The sequence below is a fragment of the Felis catus genome, chromosome B1 (assembly GCF_018350175.1).
Source record: "Felis catus isolate Fca126 chromosome B1, F.catus_Fca126_mat1.0, whole genome shotgun sequence".
Lineage (NCBI taxonomy): Eukaryota > Metazoa > Chordata > Mammalia > Carnivora > Felidae > Felis > Felis catus.
In genome coordinates this window covers 69,760,047-69,768,988 of record NC_058371.1, presented here as the reverse complement: position 1 = coordinate 69,768,988, position 8,942 = coordinate 69,760,047, and the positions used below count along the sequence as shown (strand labels likewise).

Below are 8,942 nucleotides of genomic sequence, written 5' to 3'. Positions count from 1 at the left end.
TTTATTTTTTCACAGCTCTGGACATCCATAGTCTGTGTTGGCTCAATTGGTTCCTCTGCTTTGGTTTGGATTCCGAGGCCATGATCAGAATGTTGCCCTGCTGGGTTCTTATCAAGAAGCTTCAGGGGCATCTGGATGGCTCATTCGGTTAAGCATGGACATTGGCTCAGGTCATAATCTCTCAGGACTGAAGGGTTTCAGCCCTGCATCAGGCTCTTTCCCTCCACTCTCAGAGCAGAACCCACTTTTGATCCTCTGTCTCCCTTGTTCTCTGCCCCTCCCCTGCTCACATGCTCGCACTCTCTCTCTCAAAATTAAATAAACATAAAAAGAGAGAGGGAGAGAGAGAGAGAGACTCCATAGAAGAATCTGTTTCCTAAGTCATTCAGGTTGTTAGGAAAATCTGATTCCTTTCGGTTGTTTGACTGAGGCTCCCATTTCTCTATTAGCTGTCAGTTAGGGACTTCCCCTTAGTTCCCAAAAGAAGCCTCTCCCCCATTCTTGCAAGTGAGCCCCTATATCTTAGAGCCTGCAATGGCATGTCAAATCCTTTTTATGCTCAGATTCTCTTTGGGACGCCCTCTGATGTATCTCTGTTTTGCCTTCTTCCAGCTACAGGTTGTTCTCTGCTTCTATGGGCTCACGTGATTAGATTTATCCCACACCAAGGATCCAGGAAAATTTCCCTACTTTAGGGTATACAACCCCAATTATATCGTCAAAGCTCCTTTTGCTACGTAAGTTAACATACTCACAGGCAACAGTGATTATTACACCATCATCTTTAGAGGACCTCTATTTGGCTTACCACATTTACCTAATTCTAGAAGGAAATGTGCTAGTCCTTCTAAAATTCCACTGTAGGTTAAGATCACATGTATTGGGATCTAAAGTCTGGTTCCAGGCCTCTCCTTGTCCCATCTTTATTCTCTGCTTTCTCAGTTCTTGCTTGTGGGCTTTGCCAATTCTATAGATTAGTCACTAGAAAATTACGGAAACGTGTTGTGACTCCCCTAAAACATTAAGTTTCGATAAAATCATACCAGGATTAGGCAAAACTGAAACATATTGCACAACGGACCACAGTAAAAATTGGCCATTGACACCTAGTCAACACAAAGTTTAGTCTAGTAAATTGTCATACAGCTTGGATTTTCTCTGTGCTATTGCAGTGAGAAGAATGAAGATGTTTGAGATATGCTCCTCATATCTGCAAATGACCAAAAATAGGGCATGTAAATAATGAGCACAATCCAGATTCAAGCATATCTCAATAGGCTGGGCTACTGAACAGAAACCAAATTAAATTCATGAGGAATGAACACAAGGTTACTCTAATAACACAAGGTAGAGAGGATATGATGTGATAGCAAGACTTGTGAAAATTTTCAAGGGATTTTAGTGTGTTCCATATTTTAACTGTAAAAACCTTCAAAAATGGTTTCCCATGAAAATGTGCAATGGATCCTCAACATATTTCTCTTTAAATGAAACCAAAAAAGGGAAAGAACATGTAACTTTATATTTCTGGAGAGGTGGGGGTAGTGGGTTCAAAGCATTTGCTTTTCTAAGAGGTTTATTATGTGTTTTATAATAATTAGAGAGAATTGAGTGGAGAGCTGTTCTTCACACCCTCTCTAATTACCACTACTTGAAGCAAATTAGAATGAATCCAACTGTTTCTTACCTTGTCAAAGGCAATATTGAGGACAGGAATAATTAATTTTCAAACAGAATGGATTTCTACAGCTTTCATGTGGGTTGAATGCAAATTATATCTAAAAATATGTGCTATAACTTTTCTATCAAAAATGCTGTTTTTCATGATATTTTAGACAAGATCAAATATATACATATATATATATATATACAATTTTATATGCTTTTCTGTGCTGCTGCTACTAGAAATGTGAATGATAAATTGTTATGTAAACACACACAAAAAACTGTAGCTTATTTTAGTTAACATTTTTCATGGCAGGTATGACCTACTTAAATAATACATGCTCACTATAGAAAATCCATATTTATAAAATGTATTAAATGGTGATTATTTTGATTATATGATTATTTAGATTATACAATTTTTTGCTTTACAAAATGATGCTCAATAAAATATTCCTACATAATCAGCGTCTCCAATGAATGAAAAGTATAATTGGGCTTATTTAAATTTAATTTATTCCATTTTAAGGCAAGAACCTACTTTTTAAAATGATGTATATTTTGGTGGGCTTATTGTTCAAGTACATATACTTGAACAATGGAAAATTTGTGACTAATAGCATTTTGGAAAGTGTGTTCATATTTAACTCCAGAAGTACTTGAAATACCATCCAAAACTTAGACTTTTTTCCCCTAGAGATGTGGTTTAACAAATTATACGTTTACTTATACATGGTCAAATCTTTTGCCTAATCCTCCTCAATGACTATTTTAAGTTGTGCTGTTTCCCTTAAATCCTGATACTGCCTCCCCAACCTATTCATTTATCCTCATTCACATGCATTCTTCTTTCCCATGAGTTTCTGAAAAAGTTTTTTCTCTTCCCAAATATGCATTCCCTTCCCTCATTCTCCTCAATTCTAAACACTGTTCAGAAGGGAAAGAGCAGGGAAAACAAAAGGCAAACAAATAAACATCTAATTCCTATCTATTCTATGTATTTGTTGCTTGAACAAGGGCAATTTACTTAAGTATATTGAACATCTGTTTTCTTATTAGTTAATGGGAATAATAACACTTACTTTATAAAGTTCATGTAGAGATAAATAGTTAACATCTACTGTTGCTGACACATGGTTGTCACTACATGAAAATCAGCCCTCAGTTAACTGCTCCTCTTCAACCACCTCTTAACCGTTTTTTTAACAAATCATTCATTGTTTCTCTTCTACAGTGAAACTCTCTCATAAGAAGCTTCAAATATCCTTAGTATATGAATATGTCTCCTTTCAATCTTAAATAATAACAGCCAGTCATCCTTTGATCTTGCTTATTATTTTTTCTACTGCCCATTTTCCATCTCTGCCTTCATAGCCAAGTGTACACATTTGAACAAGTTGTCATTGCCTGACAACTATTGTGATTCCACAGAGTTCTGTCCTCAAACCTATTGTCACTCAGTACACATGCATGAGTTTCAATACCATCTCTAAAAGTGATTTCCATACCTATATATCTATATATTTTTTACTAGACACACCTGTTGATTATATAAAAATATAAATTCTCAGTTCCTGGCCCAGTCCACTTAATTACAATGTCTGATGACAAACTCCTGGAATCTATATTTTATTTTATTTTTTTTTAACTTTTTAATGTTTATTTATTTTGAAGGAAAGAGAGCAGGGGAGGGGCAGAGAGAGAGGGAGACACAGAATCCGAAATGGGTTCCAGGCTCTGGGTTGTCAGCACAGAGCCGGACGTGGGGTTCAAACTCATGAACCGCTGAAGTTGATCGCCTAACCTACTGAGCCACCCAGGCACCCCTGGAGTCTCTATTTTAAAAGATACTCAGATGATTCTGGTAATGGCACAGGTTTAGGAACAATTGACACGTATATCAGTAATTTCCAAAGTCTTGTTTTCATTACTTTTCTCTCCTGAACTCCAAATCTATATATTCAATTGCTCTCTAGATTGATATTTATAGTTCATAGGGTGGATAATAAAGCATCCCTTAAGACTTTAAAACAGGGAAGTAAGACTGCCCTCTGAAGGTTACAATAATTGCATCAGTTTATATTGGGACAAGACTTGTCCTTTCCTGGAAAAGGAAATTATATACTTGAATGTTAACCACTGACTAATTTAATGATATTCAGAAGAAGTATGAAGAATGGAAGCTGGAGAATATATAGAAACTCAGTTCGGAGAAGTGCAAATTGCCATTTTTGGTCATGACCATGAAAAGAGAAGCAGAATCGTGATATATAACTATACTAGTTACTAGAATTATCTATTCTGTGATAAGATGAAATATTTGAATGCATCTTCTCTTACCCTTTTTTTATACAGCAGTTCATTATTTCATCCACTGAGCGTTTATTATGTATTCATCAGGTACCAGGAACTGTTGTCTGCTGAAAATAATGGTAAGCAAGGGAAACAAGGTTCTTATTCTCACAGTTATTGCATGCTGGGAGGAAGAAAGAGAAAATAAATATGTAAACAAATAAATGAATATCAGAATTTTGTTTTAAGTGCTGTGACATAGATAAAGCAACACATTAGGTCCCAGTGACTAGAGCACTAGTCACTCTATCAGAAAAGACAAAACTGAGCTGATATTTTCATAAGTAGTCACTGGTCAAGAAAATAATGACAGACAAAGCATTCCAAGTAAAAGACTCAGCAAGTGTAAAGGCCTTAATGAAACAATGAACTTGGTATGTGGAAAAATAGAAAGAAACCTAAAGAAACTGGAGCAAGTAGATAAAGAGGGAGATTGGTAGACGAAATATGTAGAGACTGGAGTTCATTCTGAGTGTCAAATGGGAAGCTGAAGGAAGGTTTAGTTCATGTAAATGTTAATAATTAAATTTGTTTTGACATTATACTTGCCTGCTAGCTGAAGAATAGAATGTATAAAGGTGAGAGAAAGTACTAGAAGTTCAGGTAGGAGGACATAATTCAGTGAAGAACTAATGTTTGCTTGGAATTGGGAAGTACTAGTGAAGATATAGAAAAGTGGGCAGATGCCGAATCTGGTTTTGAACAGAGCTGAAATGTCCTACTAAGAGCTTGGATATAGTAGGTTAGGAAATGTAAGGAATCAATGATGGGTTCTTGATGTGAGCACTTGGTGAAATGATGTTGCCTGGAGAAATACACTGAGGTAGTGGTCATCAAGAATTTCATTTTGCCCATGTTAAATATGAAGTTCATATTAGACATCCAAGTTTAGTATCAAGGAGACAGCATGCATGTGAGTTTGGAGGACAGTAGAGTTATCAAGGTGTCAGTACATATTTAAGAGTTATCAGCTTATAAAGCCGTGTAACAGATAAGATCACTGATTGACAAGCATGGGAAGAAGAGTAGTACTGAGTCTTGGGGCACTCTATCATTTATCAGCGCCAGCCAAGAAGACAGATATGTCCGCCCTATTCTGAAGTTCAGATCCATTTCAACCCCAATCTATGTACAATTAAACACATCTTCCTCTGACCCAAACCTGGGTCACACTTAATAATGTCCTCTCCCTGACAATTTACATTTAATATATTCCTTAGTCTTATCAATTTTATCTCCCAGATATCAATCGAATATATTCACTGCCTTCCTCCTTTCCTCCCCCCTCCTCTATTTTACTGCCTCGTCTTAGTTCCTACCCTCATAATATATCATGAGGATTCATTTTCTAAGTGGTGGCCTGTCTCCAGTGTTTGGACTTCAATCCTTCCCTCCACAGCTGTCATAATTGTGTTTTGAAATGTAAATTGGTTTTTACCATCCCCTTCTTAAAAGACTTTAATGGGCCCATTGCCTTTAGGATTTAAAATTTCAAACTCTCTTGCATAGTTTTATGATTCTCTATAACTTGAAGAATAACTCTCTTTTTCCAAAGCATCTTATCACATCATACTTAAATCAGTAGAACTCAAACTTATATTCACCTTTCTAAGCATTTTCTTCTTCTAGAGTTTCACAATCCAGCATGATAGTTACTAGCCCCAGGTAGCTATATAAATTTAAGTTAAAGCTTAAAATTCAGTTCCTCAGTCATACTAGCTGCGATTAAAGGGCTTATTAGCCACATGTGGCTTGTGTATGCTTTATTAGATGGTGCAAATATAGAACATTTTCATCATTGCAGACCCCATTCTATGGGATAGCAATGACCTAATGTAATCTTTGGCCATTTTATCACTAATTCTCTACAAAATAAAGGTGAAATGTCACTGGAAACAATATTTTATATCTTTCTTGCTCTTAGCCTCAGAAATACTAAATCAGATGTCTCTCCTTAATGTTACCATAATGCCATGCACACTGCTTTTACAGCGTTTAAATTACTAACTTAACTACCTTAATAAATAACTCATTTAGCTTACTAACTTATAAATTATATGTGTTTTAATTCATTTTCTGTGTTTACTTCATAAAAATAAACTATGATATATATGAAATCATCTTGGTTCCTATAATGTTTTCACTGAACATTAAATATAGTAAGCACTCAATAAATATTTGTCAAATAAAATTAACAAAAAATCAATGAACACATAAAAGAAAGAATGAATGAATATGGACTTTGGGACTTCTTTATTTATGGTATATTTTTATCAGTATAAAGAGATATAAAATAATATATAAAAATAATTTATATCAAAAAGATATATAGTGATAAAATTTAAGAAAGAAAGAAATATGAAAATAGTTCATGTTAGTTTTTTGAAAATAAATGAGCAAGGAGTTCACAATGGTACAAAATAATCCAGATGGTAGTTGAAATATTAAGTATTTATTTAAGAGAACAGGGAAAAGGTCCTGAGGAAAGGAAGTTGAGCATATAATCAGAGATCCACCATTTGAAGATCAGTTAAAAAGAGAGGGATATCATACACCACATTACATCATCAGTCTCTAACAATTCACATCTTAGTCTAGATGATTTAAATAACCTGTTTTATTTAGTCTGTTATAAAAATCCTAACATAATATAACATAACATAATGTAATATAGCATAATATGAAAGCAACCGATATAGAAAGCCAAAATTATCCTGAAAATAGTATATTATAAAATGTGTGAATACTAGCAAAGTTCTTGTAGCTATTACAATGAATATATGGAATCGTTTGAAAAAATATTAGTAAGAATGTTTTGTGGAGTAGATATTATACATGAAGTATATTATTAAAGTTAAAAAAGAAACTTATTTTTATTTAACAGCCTTTTCAATTTTGGATGGCGTATGAAATTTCTAGATCTATTATTTCCCTAGACTCTTCATATTGACCATATAAGCCCAAAATCTAACTGGATATCTTGTGGAGCCCTGATGATGTTATTCTTAAGTAATAACTCAAATATCTTCAAGTTATTTGCTGAAAGTAACAGAATTCCCAAGAATTAGTTATTTAAACAAGGAAGTCATCTAATCTCATATCACAAAACGTCTGAAGATATGTCACTTAAAATTTAGTTCATTCACTGAAGATTTTTTGTTGTTGTTGTTCCACTCAAAGACTTGGCAATGCCTTCACCAATGCCTCATGATGTCTGCTGCAATCTAAAAATTGCACAAGTGTTCCAAGTACGAATGAAAGGCATAAGACAAAAATGTTTTCTGTATATAGGACTCCCTTATATATAATAACAAACTTCCACAGAAGTAGATTATCTCTTATATGCTATTTTCCAGAAGATAATCAAAGGCCCATATCTATTTCCATCATTTAAAAACATGGAAATGGATTGTTCTGAATGATAGACTAATCATGATTTATTTTCCAGGATGGGCCATATCACCATCCAAACATAATTAAGATTCTGAGAGCAAGGAAGAGTGGGGAAATGACTATCATGCAGACCAAGGTATCTGCCAAAATCATAAAAATCACAAGAGAAAGCCATGGCAATTACTAAAACTTACGTACAATTATAGGTATAGGTACTCTGAGAAACAGTTCTGGGTATCAAAATAACAAAAGAAATTAAATACCCTGTTTTTTTCTCTTGTATTACTAAAAGTAATTCTTAGCATTTCTTCAAAGCACTTATGTCTTCATGATGAAATTTCACCACTATGAAATGTCACTTTCTATCTGGTAAAGCTCTTATCTTGAAATCTATTTAATCTGATATTAATACACCTACCTCGTTAAGGGTCATGGTATATATATTTTCTACCCTTTCATTTTTAATCTATGAGTGCCTTTATATATACATATTCTTTTCCAGTTTTATTGACGTATGACTGACAAATAAAAATTGTAAATATTTAACATGTACCACATGATCTTTTGATATACATATACAATGAATCCAAAATGACAATCAACCAATTAACATATCCATCACATCATATAGTTTACTTTGAAGATGGGTGTGTGTGTGTGTGTAATGAGAACACAAGAAATGTACTCATTTAGCAAATTTCAACTAAACAGTAAATTATTATTAATCATAGTCATCACATTGTATATTAGGTCTCCAAAACTTTGTTCATCTTATAACTGAAAGTCTGTACTCTTAAGTCAACATCCCCCCACCATTCCCCCATGCCCTAGCCCCTGAAAAGACCATTCTATTTCCTTTTATTATGAGTTCAAGTCTTTTAGATTCCACTTGTAAGCAAGATCATGAAGTATTTGCTTTCTGTGTCTGACTTATTTCCCTCAGCACAGTGTCCTCCAGATTCATTCATGTTGTCATAGTGGCAAGATTTCCTTCTTTTTGTGGCTGAATAGTATTCCATTCTATACATTTACCACATTTTTTTATACACTCATGAAAAAAGAGATTGTGTTCATATCTTATCTACTGTAAGTATTGCTGCAATGAACTTGGGAGTGCATATAGTTCCCTCTGAGACTCTGATTTTGTTTTCTTTGGAAATATATCTGAAAGTGAGATTGCTAAACCATATGGAAGTTCCATTTTATTTTTTTGAGAAATCTCCATACTGGTTTTCAAAATGGGTGTACCAATTTACCAATTAACACCACACTTGATCTTAGCCAAAAGGCCGAGAAGCGATCCCCAATTAACACCAACAGTTTAGGGCTGCTTTTTCTCCACAACTTTGCCAACACTTGTTATCTATTGACTTTAGAATAAAAACCATCATAACACATATGAGGTAATAACACATTGTGATTTTGATCTGCATTTACATGATGATTAGTGGTGTTGAGCACTTTTTCATGTACCTATTGGCCATTTTTATGTCTTTGGGAAAAATGTCTCTTCAGATCCATTACTCATTTCT

General features: G+C 34.2%; 1 pseudogene; it reads right to left on the bottom strand.

Annotated features, from left to right (window-relative positions):
* Positions 1–8,584: 8,584 nt before the first annotated feature.
* LOC111560375 lies at positions 8,585–8,711 on the bottom strand (annotated as a pseudogene).
* Between the last annotated feature and the right edge of the window lie 231 nt (positions 8,712–8,942).